The sequence below is a fragment of the Synchiropus splendidus genome, chromosome 13 (genome assembly GCF_027744825.2).
Source record: "Synchiropus splendidus isolate RoL2022-P1 chromosome 13, RoL_Sspl_1.0, whole genome shotgun sequence".
Taxonomy (NCBI): domain Eukaryota; kingdom Metazoa; phylum Chordata; class Actinopteri; order Syngnathiformes; family Callionymidae; genus Synchiropus; species Synchiropus splendidus.
This window is the reverse complement of record NC_071346.1, coordinates 17,157,534-17,175,285: the sequence shown is the minus strand read 5'-3', so window position 1 is coordinate 17,175,285 and position 17,752 is coordinate 17,157,534. Positions and strand designations below refer to the sequence as shown.

Here is a 17,752-nt window from a genome sequence, read left to right as displayed (position 1 = left end):
CTTTGGCAACCAGTGTCCACTTCCATTCACTATTCTTCACAGTCAACAATTTCCCTGAATTTAGTATTGTAGTGTAGATCCATGCACTATCACTGTCCTGTTGGAATATCCTCAAGTGGAGTCACTCATGATAACTACTTCACATAAGTGCTCCCTTTTGGGGTTGTTTCTTCTGGGGCCTTTCCAACAGAATACTGAGAGCTGAGCAGATGATGTCAAGAATAAAGTCACATTTGTCATATTCAAGGTGACTAGATGATTTCAGCCTTCTCTTGACCCAATCTGAGCTCTTCCTTTCAACTTTCAAGAAGTTACTCAATTGCCAAAACCATTCGCTGTGACTACACACTGTTACTTTCAAGCCAGGCCTCTGTCATTACCCTAACTTTAGCATTCACTAGATTATCCAATGCAGTAAGTGCGACCTGTTGGGGTGATTATACCAGGCAAAACTACAACCTGGAAGTAAAGATTTTTTGACAAATGTCTCCTTGAGACGTCCTCAAATGGAGTCACTCATGATCGGTGATGCTGAAGAGATGCTCTTTTGACAAAATCTGTCACCAACACAACCCAGACAGCAGCACAGACTTGCTTCCTTGATGCAGTAAGTGCTTCCTGTTGGGGTAATGTTGGGGACAACTGCCACCATGAGTCAGAAGGGTCCATGGCATGTTCCGTGGTTGTAAATCACAGTCATCAGTCTATGCATTCTAATGAACGACTCATCAATGTTTGGGAGCATCAGCGAATGGCCAGAGTGTCTATTGTTCTAGAGAAACCTTGACTTCAAAACAAGGATACTCCTGAATCCCAGCTATTGAAACTTCATGAATAAAAGGTGGAGTTACTGTTCCTTGGCTGAACAAATGGTCTAAAAAGAAGCCCTCAATATTGGACCACTGCACTTCCAGAGTGACATGGTTGAGTCACTGAAGCACCTCAGGAATAGGAGAAACCTCAGGATGTGCCCAACTGTGTTCTTCAAACTACAGTCCACTGAATGGTCTTCTGCTGGAAGATTCCCACTGGTGAGTGTTGTGGTCCCGTGATCTATTTTGGTGGTGATGTACAAGTCTAGAAGTGTCCAGCAAGGAGAAACAAAGAAACGAGTCGACCAGATGATAGAGTTACTTTGGTTACTCGAACTGAAGCATTGGCTTGTTTTTCTGTACTCAGTAAGTGCTTCCTGTTGGGGTAACTTTGGCAACCAGTGTCCACTTCCATTCACTATTCTTCACAGTCAACAATTTCCCTGAATTTAGTATTGTAGTGTAGATCCATGCACTATCACTGTCCTGTTGGAATATCCTCAAGTGGAGTCACTCATGATAACTACTTCACATAAGTGCTCCCTTTTGGGGTTGTTTCTTCTGGGGCCTTTCCAACAGAATACTGAGAGCTGAGCAGATGATGTCAAGAATAAAGTCACATTTGTCATATTCAAGGTGACTAGATGATTTCAGCCTTCTCTTGACCCAATCTGAGCTCTTCCTTTCAACTTTCAAGAAGTTACTCAATTGCCAAAACCATTCGCTGTGACTACACACTGTTACTTTCAAGCCAGGCCTCTGTCATTACCCTAACTTTAGCATTCACTAGATTATCCAATGCAGTAAGTGCTACTTGTTGGGGTGATTATACCAGGCAAAACTACAACCTGGAAGTAAAGATTTTTTGACAAATGTCTCCTTGAGACGTCCTCAAATGGAGTCACTCATGATCGGTTATTTCCATAAGTGCTCCCATTTGGGGTTGTTTCTTCTGGGGCTTCTTCAACTGAAGACTGAAAGCTGAAGAGATGCTCTTTTGACAAAATCTGTCACCAACACAACCCAGACAGCAGCACAGACTTGCTTCCTTGATGCAGTAAGTGCTTCCTGTTGGGGTAATGTTGGGGACAACTGCCACCATGAGTCAGAAGGGTCCATGGCATGTTCCGTGGTTGTAAATCACAGTCATCAGTCTATGCATTCTAATGAACGACTCATCAATGTCTGGGAGCATCAGCGAATGGCCAGAGTGTCTATTGTTCTCGAGATACCTTGACTTCAAAACAAGGATACTCCTGAATCCCAGCTATGGAAACTTCATGAATAAAAGGTGGAGTTACTGTTCCTTGGCTGAACAAATGGTCTAAAAAGAAGCCCTCAATATTGGACCACTGCACTTCCAGAGTGACATGGTTGAGTCACTGAAGCACCTCAGGAATAGGAGAAACCTCAGGATGTGCCCAACTGTGTTCTTCAAACTACAGTCCACTGAATGGTCTTCTGCTGGAAGATTCCCACTGGTGAGTGTTGTGGTCCTGTGATCTATTTTGGTGGTGATGTACAAGTCTAGAAGTGTCCAGCAAGGAGAAACAAAGAAACGAGTCAACCAGATGATAGAGTTACTTTGGTTACTCGAACTGAAGCATTGACTTGTTTTTCTGTACTCAGTAAGTGCTTCCTGTTGGGGTAACTTTGGCAACCAGTGTCCACTTCCATTCACTACTCTCCACAGTCAACAATTTCCCTGAATTTAGTATTGTAGTGGAGATCCATGCACTATCACTGTCCTGTTGGAATATCCTCAAGTGGAGTCACTCATGATAACTACTTCCCATAAGTGCTCCCTTTTGGGGTTGTTTCTTCTGGGGCCTTTCCAACAGAATACTGAGAGCTGAGAAGATGATGTCAAGAATGGCCACACAACTGAATTGTACAGAGGTATTGACCAAATGATTGATTTTGAACAAGTCTGTTGCTTCACACTGGAAAACCTTCCCTTGAAGCGATACTTGGACCAGCTGAGATTCACATACCTCTGTAGAAAACAACACTTTCAAGTCCTCGTTAGTATAGTGGACAGTATCTCCGCCTGTCACCCGGAAGACCGGGGTTCGATTCCCCGACGGGGAGTATCTCTTCTTTTCTTCACATATGTCGGTAAAGGACGCGGCTGACATTCCACCGGACACCACCCAAAGATGGTTCACTCGTCTGGCAGTGCAATGGAGTCGAAAGAAGCTTGTGATAGACAATTGCGGCATTTTCCACTTTACTCCAATTCATGAGAAAATTTTGGTTTCCTTCAAGTCTAGTCTCTGTCACAACCCTAACATTTGGAATATAGACCACTTCTATTGCAGTGATGGATATTTGCTTGGGTGATTCTGCAAGGCAGGCAGGCTCTCAATGTGAGCGTTGGCTTTCATGCTTTTTGCCACCTCGTAATATTCTGAAACTTGCAATGGTCAAAAGCCTCACATGTGAACTCCAAGTGTCAGCAACACAACCCAGAGTTGCGTTGTGCAGTACGTGCTCTGTGTTGCAAACAACAAACTATTTGACAAATGCATTGGCCGGGAATCGAACCCGGGTGCCCCGCGTGGCAGGCGAGAATTCTCCCACTGAACCACCAATGCTTCTGATGGAATGATTCGTTTTCTTTTTTTTTTTTTTAAACGCACTTGCATCTCCTTGGTGAGATGAAATTTTCACACCGGAAAACATTCCCTAAACTCGATAGTTGGATCGGCTGCGATTCACATACCTCTGTCACAACAAAGTTGTGCCAAACTTTTTGGGCATTTCCCACTTTGCTCCAATTGACGGGAAAGATTTTGTTTCCTTCAAATCAAGCCTCTGTCACAACCATTACTTTTGGAAAATATGCCACTTCCAATGTTCAAGAGCCTCACATGTTGACAACAAGTCGAACACAAAGTGTCAGCAACACAACTCAGAGTTGCGTTCCTTTGTGTAGTACGTGCTCCCTATTGCAAACAACAAACAACTCAGAGAATACATTAGCCGGGAATGGATGCGGGATGTCCCACTTTCCCAAGAAAAGAAAGCATCCAAGCCATTCCACTGGATTTTTTTCTTGTCCAGATGCTAACTTTTGGTGAGGGGCAAGTCGATCAATTTGGGGGAAAACAAATCCAAATTTAGTCATTGCAAATTACAAACTTCATGTTTCATGAATGCAACAAAAATATATGTATATCTGTTAAATTCCTTTGTAAACCGATTTGGATGTAGTCCTTTGCAACTCATAAGTGTGAATGTAAATCAGAATCATTAGTCTGTGCATTCTAATGAACGACTCATCAATGTTTGGGAGCATCAGCGAATGGCCAGAGTGTCTATTGTTCTAGAGAAACCTTGACTTCAAAACAAGGATACTCCTGAATCCCAGCTATTGAAACTTCATGAATAAAAGGTGGAGTTACTGTTGCTGAACAACTGGTCTAAAAAGAAGCCCTCAATATTGGACCACTGCACTTCCAGAGTGACATGGTGGAGTCACCGAAGCACCTCAGGAATAGGAGAAACCTCAGGATTTGCCCAACTGTGTTCTTCAAACTACAGTCCACTGAATGGTCTTCTGCTGGAAGATTCCCACTGGTGAGTGTTGTGGTCCTGTGATCTATTTTGGTGGTGATGTGCAAGTCTAGAAGTGTCCAGCAAGGAGAAACGAGTCGACCAGATGATTGAGTTACTTTGGTTACTCGAACTGAAGCATTGGCTTGTTTTTCTGTACTCAGTAAGTGCTTCCTGTTGGGGTAACTTTGGCAACCAGTGTCCACTTCCATTCACTATTCTCCACAGTCAACAATTTCCCTGAATTTAGTATTGTATTGTAGTGTAGATCCATGCACTATCACTGTCCTGTTGGAATATCCTCAAGTGGAGTCACTCATGATAACTACTTCACATAAGTGCTCCCTTTTGGGGTTGTTTCTTCTGGGGCCTTTCCAACAGAATACTGAGAGCTGAGCAGATGATGTCAAGAATAAAGTCACATTTGTCATATTCAAGGTGACTAGATGATTTCAGCCTTCTCTTGACCCAATCTGAGCTCTTCCTTTCAACTTTCAAGAAGTTACTCAATTGCCAAAACCATTCGCTGTGACTACACACTGTTACTTTCAGGCCAGGCCTCTGTCATTACCCTAACTTTAGCATTCACTAGATTATCCAATGCAGTAAGTGCTACTTGTTGGGGTGATTATACCAGGCAAAACTACAACCTGGAAGTAAAGATTTTTTGACAAATGTCTCCTTGAGACGTCCTCAAATGGAGTCACTCATGATCGGTTATTTCCATAAGTGCTCCCATTTGGGGTTGTTTCTTCTGGGGCTTCTTCAACTGAAGACTGAAAGCTGAAGAGATGCTCTTTTGACAAAATCTGTCACCAACACAACCCAGACAGCAGCACAGACTTGCTTCCTTGATGCAGTAAGTGCTTCCTGTTGGGGTAATGTTGGGGACAACTGCCACCATGAGTCAGAAGGGTCCATGGCATGTTCCGTGGTTGTAAATCACAGTCATCAGTCTATGCATTCTAATGAACGACTCATCAATGTCTGGGAGCATCAGCGAATGGCCAGAGTGTCTATTGTTCTCGAGATACCTTGACTTCAAAACAAGGATACTCCTGAATCCCAGCTATGGAAACTTCATGAATAAAAGGTGGAGTTACTGTTCCTTGGCTGAACAAATGGTCTAAAAAGAAGCCCTCAATATTGGACCACTGCACTTCCAGAGTGACATGGTTGAGTCACTGAAGCACCTCAGGAATAGGAGAAACCTCAGGATGTGCCCAACTGTGTTCTTCAAACTACAGTCCACTGAATGGTCTTCTGCTGGAAGATTCCCACTGGTGAGTGTTGTGGTCCCGTGATCTATTTTGGTGGTGATGTACAAGTCTAGAAGTGTCCAGCAAGGAGAAACAAAGAAACGAGTCGACCAGATGATAGAGTTACTTTGGTTACTCGAACTGAAGCATTGGCTTGTTTTTCTGTACTCAGTAAGTGCTTCCTGTTGGGGTAACTTTGGCAACCAGTGTCCACTTCCATTCACTATTCTTCACAGTCAACAATTTCCCTGAATTTAGTATTGTAGTGTAGATCCATGCACTATCACTGTCCTGTTGGAATATCCTCAAGTGGAGTCACTCATGATAACTACTTCACATAAGTGCTCCCTTTTGGGGTTGTTTCTTCTGGGGCCTTTCCAACAGAATACTGAGAGCTGAGCAGATGATGTCAAGAATAAAGTCACATTTGTCATATTCAAGGTGACTAGATGATTTCAGCCTTCTCTTGACCCAATCTGAGCTCTTCCTTTCAACTTTCAAGAAGTTACTCAATTGCCAAAACCATTCGCTGTGACTACACACTGTTACTTTCAAGCCAGGCCTCTGTCATTACCCTAACTTTAGCATTCACTAGATTATCCAATGCAGTAAGTGCTACTTGTTGGGGTGATTATACCAGGCAAAACTACAACCTGGAAGTAAAGATTTTTTGACAAATGTCTCCTTGAGACGTCCTCAAATGGAGTCACTCATGATCGGTTATTTCCATAAGTGCTCCCATTTGGGGTTGTTTCTTCTGGGGCTTCTTCAACTGAAGACTGAAAGCTGAAGAGATGCTCTTTTGACAAAATCTGTCACCAACACAACCCAGACAGCAGCACAGACTTGCTTCCTTGATGCAGTAAGTGCTTCCTGTTGGGGTAATGTTGGGGACAACTGCCACCATGAGTCAGAAGGGTCCATGGCATGTTCCGTGGTTGTAAATCACAGTCATCAGTCTATGCATTCTAATGAACGACTCATCAATGTCTGGGAGCATCAGCGAATGGCCAGAGTGTCTATTGTTCTCGAGATACCTTGACTTCAAAACAAGGATACTCCTGAATCCCAGCTATGGAAACTTCATGAATAAAAGGTGGAGTTACTGTTCCTTGGCTGAACAAATGGTCTAAAAAGAAGCCCTCAATATTGGACCACTGCACTTCCAGAGTGACATGGTTGAGTCACTGAAGCACCTCAGGAATAGGAGAAACCTCAGGATTTGCCCAACTGTGTTCTTCAAACTACAGTCCATTGAATGGTCTTCTGCTGGAAGATTCCCACTGGTGAGTGTTGTGGTCCTGTGATCTATTTTGGTGGTGATGTACAAGTCTAGAAGTGTCCAGCAAGGAGAAACAAAGAAACGAGTCGACCAGATGATAGAGTTACTTTGGTTACTCGAACTGAAGCATTGACTTGTTTTTCTGTACTCAGTAAGTGCTTCCTGTTGGGGTAACTTTGGCAACCAGTGTCCACTTCCATTCACTATTCTCCACAGTCAACAATTTCCCTGAATTTAGTATTGTAGTGGAGATCCATGCACTATCACTGTCCTGTTGGAATATCCTCAAGTGGAGTCACTCATGATAACTACTTCCCATAAGTGCTCCCTTTTGGGGTTGTTTCTTCTGGGGCCTTTCCAACAGAATACTGAGAGCTGAGAAGATGATGTCAAGAATGGCCACACAACTGAATTGTACAGAGGTATTGACCAAATGATTGATTTTGAACAAGTCTGTTGCTTCACACTGGAAAACCTTCCCTTGAAGCGATACTTGGACCAGCTGAGATTCACATACCTCTGTAGAAAACAACACTTTCAAGTCCTCGTTAGTATAGTGGACAGTATCTCCGCCTGTCACCCGGAAGACCGGGGTTCGATTCCCCGACGGGGAGTATCTCTTCTTTTCTTCACATATGTCGGTAAAGGACGCGGCTGACATTCCACCGGACACCACCCAAAGATGGTTCACTCGTCTGGCAGTGCAATGGAGTCGAAAGAAGCTTGTGATAGACAATTGCGGCATTTTCCACTTTACTCCAATTCATGAGAAAATTTTGGTTTCCTTCAAGTCTAGTCTCTGTCACAACCCTAACATTTGGAATATAGACCACTTCTATTGCAGTGATGGATATTTGCTTGGGTGATTCTGCAAGGCAGGCAGGCTCTCAATGTGAGCGTTGGCTTTCATGCTTTTTGCCACCTCGTAATATTCTGAAACTTGCAATGGTCAAAAGCCTCACATGTGAACTCCAAGTGTCAGCAACACAACCCAGAGTTGCGTTGTGCAGTACGTGCTCTGTGTTGCAAACAACAAACTATTTGACAAATGCATTGGCCGGGAATCGAACCCGGGTGCCCCGCGTGGCAGGCGAGAATTCTCCCACTGAACCACCAATGCTTCTGATGGAATGATTCGTTTTCTTTTTTTTTTTTTAAAACGCACTTGCATCTCCTTGGTGAGATGAAATTTTCACACCGGAAAACATTCCCTAAACTCGATAGTTGGATCGGCTGCGATTCACATACCTCTGTCACAACAAAGTTGTGCCAAACTTTTTGGGCATTTCCCACTTTGCTCCAATTGACGGGAAAGATTTTGTTTCCTTCAAATCAAGCCTCTGTCACAACCATTACTTTTGGAAAATATGCCACTTCCAATGTTCAAGAGCCTCACATGTTGACAACAAGTCGAACACAAAGTGTCAGCAACACAACTCAGAGTTGCGTTCCTTTGTGTAGTACGTGCTCCCTATTGCAAACAACAAACAACTCAGAGAATACATTAGCCGGGAATGGATGCGGGATGTCCCACTTTCCCAAGAAAAGAAAGCATCCAAGCCATTCCACTGGATTTTTTTCTTGTCCAGATGCTAACTTTTGGTGAGGGGCAAGTCGATCAATTTGGGGGAAAACAAATCCAAATTTAGTCATTGCAAATTACAAACTTCATGTTTCATGAATGCAACAAAAATATATGTATATCTGTTAAATTCCTTTGTAAACCGATTTGGATGTAGTCCTTTGCAACTCATAAGTGTGAATGTAAATCAGAATCATTAGTCTGTGCATTCTAATGAACGACTCATCAATGTTTGGGAGCATCAGCGAATGGCCAGAGTGTCTATTGTTCTCGAGATACCTTGACTTCAAAACAAGGATACTCCTGAATCCCAGCTATTGAAACTTCATGAATAAAAGGTGGAGTTACTGTTGCTGAACAACTGGTCTAAAAAGAAGCCCTCAATATTGGACCACTGCACTTCCAGAGTGACATGGTGGAGTCACCGAAGCACCTCAGGAATAGGAGAAACCTCAGGATTTGCCCAACTGTGTTCTTCAAACTACAGTCCACTGAATGGTCTTCTGCTGGAAGATTCCCACTGGTGAGTGTTGTGGTCCTGTGATCTATTTTGGTGGTGATGTGCAAGTCTAGAAGTGTCCAGCAAGGAGAAACAAAGAAACGAGTCGACCAGATGATTGAGTTACTTTGGTTACTCGAACTGAAGCATTGGCTTGTTTTTCTGTACTCAGTAAGTGCTTCCTGTTGGGGTAACTTTGGCAACCAGTGTCCACTTCCATTCACTATTCTCCACAGTCAACAATTTCCCTGAATTTAGTATTGTATTGTAGTGTAGATCCATGCACTATCACTGTCCTGTTGGAATATCCTCAAGTGGAGTCACTCATGATAACTACTTCACATAAGTGCTCCCTTTTGGGGTTGTTTCTTCTGGGGCCTTTCCAACAGAATACTGAGAGCTGAGCAGATGATGTCAAGAATAAAGTCACATTTGTCATATTCAAGGTGACTAGATGATTTCAGCCTTCTCTTGACCCAATCTGAGCTCTTCCTTTCAACTTTCAAGAAGTTACTCAATTGCCAAAACCATTCGCTGTGACTACACACTGTTACTTTCAAGCCAGGCCTCTGTCATTACCCTAACTTTAGCATTCACTAGATTATCCAATGCAGTAAGTGCTACTTGTTGGGGTGATTATACCAGGCAAAACTACAACCTGGAAGTAAAGATTTTTTGACAAATGTCTCCTTGAGACGTCCTCAAATGGAGTCACTCATGATCGGTTATTTCCATAAGTGCTCCCATTTGGGGTTGTTTCTTCTGGGGCTTCTTCAACTGAAGACTGAAAGCTGAAGAGATGCTCTTTTGACAAAATCTGTCACCAACACAACCCAGACAGCAGCACAGACTTGCTTCCTTGATGCAGTAAGTGCTTCCTGTTGGGGTAATGTTGGGGACAACTGCCACCATGAGTCAGAAGGGTCCATGGCATGTTCCGTGGTTGTAAATCACAGTCATCAGTCTATGCATTCTAATGAACGACTCATCAATGTCTGGGAGCATCAGCGAATGGCCAGAGTGTCTATTGTTCTCGAGATACCTTGACTTCAAAACAAGGATACTCCTGAATCCCAGCTATGGAAACTTCATGAATAAAAGGTGGAGTTACTGTTCCTTGGCTGAACAAATGGTCTAAAAAGAAGCCCTCAATATTGGACCACTGCACTTCCAGAGTGACATGGTTGAGTCACTGAAGCACCTCAGGAATAGGAGAAACCTCAGGATGTGCCCAACTGTGTTCTTCAAACTACAGTCCACTGAATGGTCTTCTGCTGGAAGATTCCCACTGGTGAGTGTTGTGGTCCTGTGATCTATTTTGGTGGTGATGTACAAGTCTAGAAGTGTCCAGCAAGGAGAAACAAAGAAACGAGTCGACCAGATGATAGAGTTACTTTGGTTACTCGAACTGAAGCATTGGCTTGTTTTTCTGTACTCAGTAAGTGCTTCCTGTTGGGGTAACTTTGGCAACCAGTGTCCACTTCCATTCACTATTCTTCACAGTCAACAATTTCCCTGAATTTAGTATTGTAGTGGAGATCCATGCACTATCACTGTCCTGTTGGAATATCCTCAAGTGGAGTCACTCATGATAACTACTTCCCATAAGTGCTCCCTTTTGGGGTTGTTTCTTCTGGGGCCTTTCCAACAGAATACTGAGAGCTGAGAAGATGATGTCAAGAATGGCCACACAACTGAATTGTACAGAGGTATTGACCAAATGATTGATTTTGAACAAGTCTGTTGCTTCACACTGGAAAACCTTCCCTTGAAGCGATACTTGGACCAGCTGAGATTCACATACCTCTGTAGAAAACAACACTTTCAAGTCCTCGTTAGTATAGTGGACAGTATCTCCGCCTGTCACCCGGAAGACCGGGGTTCGATTCCCCGACGGGGAGTATCTCTTCTTTTCTTCACATATGTCGGTAAAGGACGCGGCTGACATTCCACCGGACACCACCCAAAGATGGTTCACTCGTCTGGCAGTGCAATGGAGTCGAAAGAAGCTTGTGATAGACAATTGCGGCATTTTCCACTTTACTCCAATTCATGAGAAAATTTTGGTTTCCTTCAAGTCTAGTCTCTGTCACAACCCTAACATTTGGAATATAGACCACTTCTATTGCAGTGATGGATATTTGCTTGGGTGATTCTGCAAGGCAGGCAGGCTCTCAATGTGAGCGTTGGCTTTCATGCTTTTTGCCACCTCGTAATATTCTGAAACTTGCAATGGTCAAAAGCCTCACATGTGAACTCCAAGTGTCAGCAACACAACCCAGAGTTGCGTTGTGCAGTACGTGCTCTGTGTTGCAAACAACAAACTATTTGACAAATGCATTGGCCGGGAATCGAACCCGGGTGCCCCGCGTGGCAGGCGAGAATTCTCCCACTGAACCACCAATGCTTCTGATGGAATGATTCGTTTTCTTTTTTTTTTTTTAAAACGCACTTGCATCTCCTTGGTGAGATGAAATTTTCACACCGGAAAACATTCCCTAAACTCGATAGTTGGATCGGCTGCGATTCACATACCTCTGTCACAACAAAGTTGTGCCAAACTTTTTGGGCATTTCCCACTTTGCTCCAATTGACGGGAAAGATTTTGTTTCCTTCAAATCAAGCCTCTGTCACAACCATTACTTTTGGAAAATATGCCACTTCCAATGTTCAAGAGCCTCACATGTTGACAACAAGTCGAACACAAAGTGTCAGCAACACAACTCAGAGTTGCGTTCCTTTGTGTAGTACGTGCTCCCTATTGCAAACAACAAACAACTCAGAGAATACATTAGCCGGGAATGGATGCGGGATGTCCCACTTTCCCAAGAAAAGAAAGCATCCAAGCCATTCCACTGGATTTTTTTCTTGTCCAGATGCTAACTTTTGGTGAGGGGCAAGTCGATCAATTTGGGGGAAAACAAATCCAAATTTAGTCATTGCAAATTACAAACTTCATGTTTCATGAATGCAACAAAAATATATGTATATCTGTTAAATTCCTTTGTAAACCGATTTGGATGTAGTCCTTTGCAACTCATAAGTGTGAATGTAAATCAGAATCATTAGTCTGTGCATTCTAATGAACGACTCATCAATGTTTGGGAGCATCAGCGAATGGCCAGAGTGTCTATTGTTCTCGAGATACCTTGACTTCAAAACAAGGATACTCCTGAATCCCAGCTATTGAAACTTCATGAATAAAAGGTGGAGTTACTGTTGCTGAACAACTGGTCTAAAAAGAAGCCCTCAATATTGGACCACTGCACTTCCAGAGTGACATGGTGGAGTCACCGAAGCACCTCAGGAATAGGAGAAACCTCAGGATTTGCCCAACTGTGTTCTTCAAACTACAGTCCACTGAATGGTCTTCTGCTGGAAGATTCCCACTGGTGAGTGTTGTGGTCCTGTGATCTATTTTGGTGGTGATGTGCAAGTCTAGAAGTGTCCAGCAAGGAGAAACAAAGAAACGAGTCGACCAGATGATTGAGTTACTTTGGTTACTCGAACTGAAGCATTGGCTTGTTTTTCTGTACTCAGTAAGTGCTTCCTGTTGGGGTAACTTTGGCAACCAGTGTCCACTTCCATTCACTATTCTCCACAGTCAACAATTTCCCTGAATTTAGTATTGTATTGTAGTGTAGATCCATGCACTATCACTGTCCTGTTGGAATATCCTCAAGTGGAGTCACTCATGATAACTACTTCACATAAGTGCTCCCTTTTGGGGTTGTTTCTTCTGGGGCCTTTCCAACAGAATACTGAGAGCTGAGCAGATGATGTCAAGAATAAAGTCACATTTGTCATATTCAAGGTGACTAGATGATTTCAGCCTTCTCTTGACCCAATCTGAGCTCTTCCTTTCAACTTTCAAGAAGTTACTCAATTGCCAAAACCATTCGCTGTGACTACACACTGTTACTTTCAAGCCAGGCCTCTGTCATTACCCTAACTTTAGCATTCACTAGATTATCCAATGCAGTAAGTGCTACTTGTTGGGGTGATTATACCAGGCAAAACTACAACCTGGAAGTAAAGATTTTTTGACAAATGTCTCCTTGAGACGTCCTCAAATGGAGTCACTCATGATCGGTTATTTCCATAAGTGCTCCCATTTGGGGTTGTTTCTTCTGGGGCTTCTTCAACTGAAGACTGAAAGCTGAAGAGATGCTCTTTTGACAAAATCTGTCACCAACACAACCCAGACAGCAGCACAGACTTGCTTCCTTGATGCAGTAAGTGCTTCCTGTTGGGGTAATGTTGGGGACAACTGCCACCATGAGTCAGAAGGGTCCATGGCATGTTCCGTGGTTGTAAATCACAGTCATCAGTCTATGCATTCTAATGAACGACTCATCAATGTCTGGGAGCATCAGCGAATGGCCAGAGTGTCTATTGTTCTCGAGATACCTTGACTTCAAAACAAGGATACTCCTGAATCCCAGCTATGGAAACTTCATGAATAAAAGGTGGAGTTACTGTTCCTTGGCTGAACAAATGGTCTAAAAAGAAGCCCTCAATATTGGACCACTGCACTTCCAGAGTGACATGGTTGAGTCACTGAAGCACCTCAGGAATAGGAGAAACCTCAGGATGTGCCCAACTGTGTTCTTCAAACTACAGTCCACTGAATGGTCTTCTGCTGGAAGATTCCCACTGGTGAGTGTTGTGGTCCTGTGATCTATTTTGGTGGTGATGTACAAGTCTAGAAGTGTCCAGCAAGGAGAAACAAAGAAACGAGTCGACCAGATGATAGAGTTACTTTGGTTACTCGAACTGAAGCATTGGCTTGTTTTTCTGTACTCAGTAAGTGCTTCCTGTTGGGGTAACTTTGGCAACCAGTGTCCACTTCCATTCACTATTCTTCACAGTCAACAATTTCCCTGAATTTAGTATTGTAGTGGAGATCCATGCACTATCACTGTCCTGTTGGAATATCCTCAAGTGGAGTCACTCATGATAACTACTTCCCATAAGTGCTCCCTTTTGGGGTTGTTTCTTCTGGGGCCTTTCCAACAGAATACTGAGAGCTGAGAAGATGATGTCAAGAATGGCCACACAACTGAATTGTACAGAGGTATTGACCAAATGATTGATTTTGAACAAGTCTGTTGCTTCACACTGGAAAACCTTCCCTTGAAGCGATACTTGGACCAGCTGAGATTCACATACCTCTGTAGAAAACAACACTTTCAAGTCCTCGTTAGTATAGTGGACAGTATCTCCGCCTGTCACCCGGAAGACCGGGGTTCGATTCCCCGACGGGGAGTATCTCTTCTTTTCTTCACATATGTCGGTAAAGGACGCGGCTGACATTCCACCGGACACCACCCAAAGATGGTTCACTCGTCTGGCAGTGCAATGGAGTCGAAAGAAGCTTGTGATAGACAATTGCGGCATTTTCCACTTTACTCCAATTCATGAGAAAATTTTGGTTTCCTTCAAGTCTAGTCTCTGTCACAACCCTAACATTTGGAATATAGACCACTTCTATTGCAGTGATGGATATTTGCTTGGGTGATTCTGCAAGGCAGGCAGGCTCTCAATGTGAGCGTTGGCTTTCATGCTTTTTGCCACCTCGTAATATTCTGAAACTTGCAATGGTCAAAAGCCTCACATGTGAACTCCAAGTGTCAGCAACACAACCCAGAGTTGCGTTGTGCAGTACGTGCTCTGTGTTGCAAACAACAAACTATTTGACAAATGCATTGGCCGGGAATCGAACCCGGGTGCCCCGCGTGGCAGGCGAGAATTCTCCCACTGAACCACCAATGCTTCTGATGGAATGATTCGTTTTCTTTTTTTTTTTTTAAAACGCACTTGCATCTCCTTGGTGAGATGAAATTTTCACACCGGAAAACATTCCCTAAACTCGATAGTTGGATCGGCTGCGATTCACATACCTCTGTCACAACAAAGTTGTGCCAAACTTTTTGGGCATTTCCCACTTTGCTCCAATTGACGGGAAAGATTTTGTTTCCTTCAAATCAAGCCTCTGTCACAACCATTACTTTTGGAAAATATGCCACTTCCAATGTTCAAGAGCCTCACATGTTGACAACAAGTCGAACACAAAGTGTCAGCAACACAACTCAGAGTTGCGTTCCTTTGTGTAGTACGTGCTCCCTATTGCAAACAACAAACAACTCAGAGAATGCATTAGCCGGGAATGGATGCGGGATGTCCCACTTTCCCAAGAAAAGAAAGCATCCAAGCCATTCCACTGGATTTTTTTCTTGTCCAGATGCTAACTTTTGGTGAGGGGCAAGTCGATCAATTTGGGGGAAAACAAATCCAAATTTAGTCATTGCAAATTACAAACTTCATGTTTCATGAATGCAACAAAAATATATGTATATCTGTTAAATTCCTTTGTAAACCGATTTGGATGTAGTCCTTTGCAACTCATAAGTGTGAATGTAAATCAGAATCATTAGTCTGTGCATTCTAATGAACGACTCATCAATGTTTGGGAGCATCAGCGAATGGCCAGAGTGTCTATTGTTCTCGAGATACCTTGACTTCAAAACAAGGATACTCCTGAATCCCAGCTATTGAAACTTCATGAATAAAAGGTGGAGTTACTGTTGCTGAACAACTGGTCTAAAAAGAAGCCCTCAATATTGGACCACTGCACTTCCAGAGTGACATGGTGGAGTCACCGAAGCACCTCAGGAATAGGAGAAACCTCAGGATTTGCCCAACTGTGTTCTTCAAACTACAGTCCACTGAATGGTCTTCTGCTGGAAGATTCCCACTGGTGAGTGTTGTGGTCCTGTGATCTATTTTGGTGGTGATGTGCAAGTCTAGAAGTGTCCAGCAAGGAGAAACAAAGAAACGAGTCGACCAGATGATTGAGTTACTTTGGTTACTCGAACTGAAGCATTGGCTTGTTTTTCTGTACTCAGTAAGTGCTTCCTGTTGGGGTAACTTTGGCAACCAGTGTCCACTTCCATTCACTATTCTCCACAGTCAACAATTTCCCTGAATTTAGTATTGTATTGTAGTGTAGATCCATGCACTATCACTGTCCTGTTGGAATATCCTCAAGTGGAGTCACTCATGATAACTACTTCACATAAGTGCTCCCTTTTGGGGTTGTTTCTTCTGGGGCCTTTCCAACAGAATACTGAGAGCTGAGCAGATGATGTCAAGAATAAAGTCACATTTGTCATATTCAAGGTGACTAGATGATTTCAGCCTTCTCTTGACCCAATCTGAGCTCTTCCTTTCAACTTTCAAGAAGTTACTCAATTGCCAAAACCATTCGCTGTGACTACACACTGTTACTTTCAAGCCAGGCCTCTGTCATTACCCTAACTTTAGCATTCACTAGATTATCCAATGCAGTAAGTGCTACTTGTTGGGGTGATTATACCAGGCAAAACTACAACCTGGAAGTAAAGATTTTTTGACAAATGTCTCCTTGAGACGTCCTCAAATGGAGTCACTCATGATCGGTTATTTCCATAAGTGCTCCCATTTGGGGTTGTTTCTTCTGGGGCTTCTTCAACTGAAGACTGAAAGCTGAAGAGATGCTCTTTTGACAAAATCTGTCACCAACACAACCCAGACAGCAGCACAGACTTGCTTCCTTGATGCAGTAAGTGCTTCCTGTTGGGGTAATGTTGGGGACAACTGCCACCATGAGTCAGAAGGGTCCATGGCATGTTCCGTGGTTGTAAATCACAGTCATCAGTCTATGCATTCTAATGAACGACTCATCAATGTCTGGGAGCATCAGCGAATGGCCAGAGTGTCTATTGTTCTCGAGATACCTTGACTTCAAAACAAGGATACTCCTGAATCCCAGCTATGGAAACTTCATGAATAAAAGGTGGAGTTACTGTTCCTTGGCTGAACAAATGGTCTAAAAAGAAGCCCTCAATATTGGACCACTGCACTTCCAGAGTGACATGGTTGAGTCACTGAAGCACCTCAGGAATAGGAGAAACCTCAGGATGTGCCCAACTGTGTTCTTCAAACTACAGTCCACTGAATGGTCTTCTGCTGGAAGATTCCCACTGGTGAGTGTTGTGGTCCTGTGATCTATTTTGGTGGTGATGTACAAGTCTAGAAGTGTCCAGCAAGGAGAAACAAAGAAACGAGTTGACCAGATGATAGAGTTACTTTGGTTACTCGAACTGAAGCATTGGCTTGTTTTTCTGTACTCAGTAAGTGCTTCCTGTTGGGGTAACTTTGGCAACCAGTGTCCACTTCCATTCACTATTCTCCACAGTCAACAATTTCCCTGAATTTAGTATTGTAGTGGAGATCCATGCACTATCACTGTCCTGTTGGAATATCCTCAAGTGGAGTCACTCATGATAACTACTTCACATAAGTGCTCCCTTTTGGGGTTGTTTCTTCTGGGGCCTTTCCAACAGAATACTGAGAGCTGAGAAGATGATGTCAAGAATGGCCACACAACTGAATTGTACAGAGGTATTGACCAAATGATTGATTTTGAACAAGTCTGTTGCTTCACACTGGAAAACCTTCCCTTAAAGCGATACTTGGACCAGCTGAGATTCACATACCTCTGTAGAAAACAACACTTTCAAGTCCTCGTTAGTATAGTGGACAGTATCTCCGCCTGTCACGCGGAAGACCGGGGTTCGATTCCCCGACGGGGAGTATCTCTTCTTTTCTTCACATATGTCGGTAAAGGACGCGGCTGACATTCCACCGGACACCACCCAAAGATGGTTCACTCGTCTGGCAGTGCAATGGAGTCGAAAGAAGCTTGTGATAGACAAT

The 17,752-nt window shown here is 43.4% G+C and overlaps 5 non-coding genes across 5 annotated transcripts; 1 reads left to right on the top strand and 4 right to left on the bottom strand.

The window, feature by feature from the left end:
* Positions 1-3,338: 3,338 nt before the first annotated feature.
* Positions 3,339-3,409, bottom strand: trnag-gcc (transfer RNA glycine (anticodon GCC)). The gene has a single exon. It is a non-coding gene; the product is annotated as a tRNA-Gly (tRNA).
* A 4,551-nt stretch (positions 3,410-7,960) lies between these two features.
* On the bottom strand, positions 7,961-8,031 carry trnag-gcc (transfer RNA glycine (anticodon GCC)). The gene has a single exon. It is a non-coding gene; the product is annotated as a tRNA-Gly (tRNA).
* A 3,297-nt stretch (positions 8,032-11,328) lies between these two features.
* Positions 11,329-11,399, bottom strand: trnag-gcc (transfer RNA glycine (anticodon GCC)). The gene has a single exon. It is a non-coding gene; the product is annotated as a tRNA-Gly (tRNA).
* Positions 11,400-14,696: 3,297 nt separating this feature from the next.
* trnag-gcc (transfer RNA glycine (anticodon GCC)) lies at positions 14,697-14,767 on the bottom strand. The gene has a single exon. It is a non-coding gene; the product is annotated as a tRNA-Gly (tRNA).
* Positions 14,768-17,557: 2,790 nt separating this feature from the next.
* Positions 17,558-17,629, top strand: trnad-guc (transfer RNA aspartic acid (anticodon GUC)). The gene has a single exon. It is a non-coding gene; the product is annotated as a tRNA-Asp (tRNA).
* Positions 17,630-17,752: the final 123 nt, after the last annotated feature.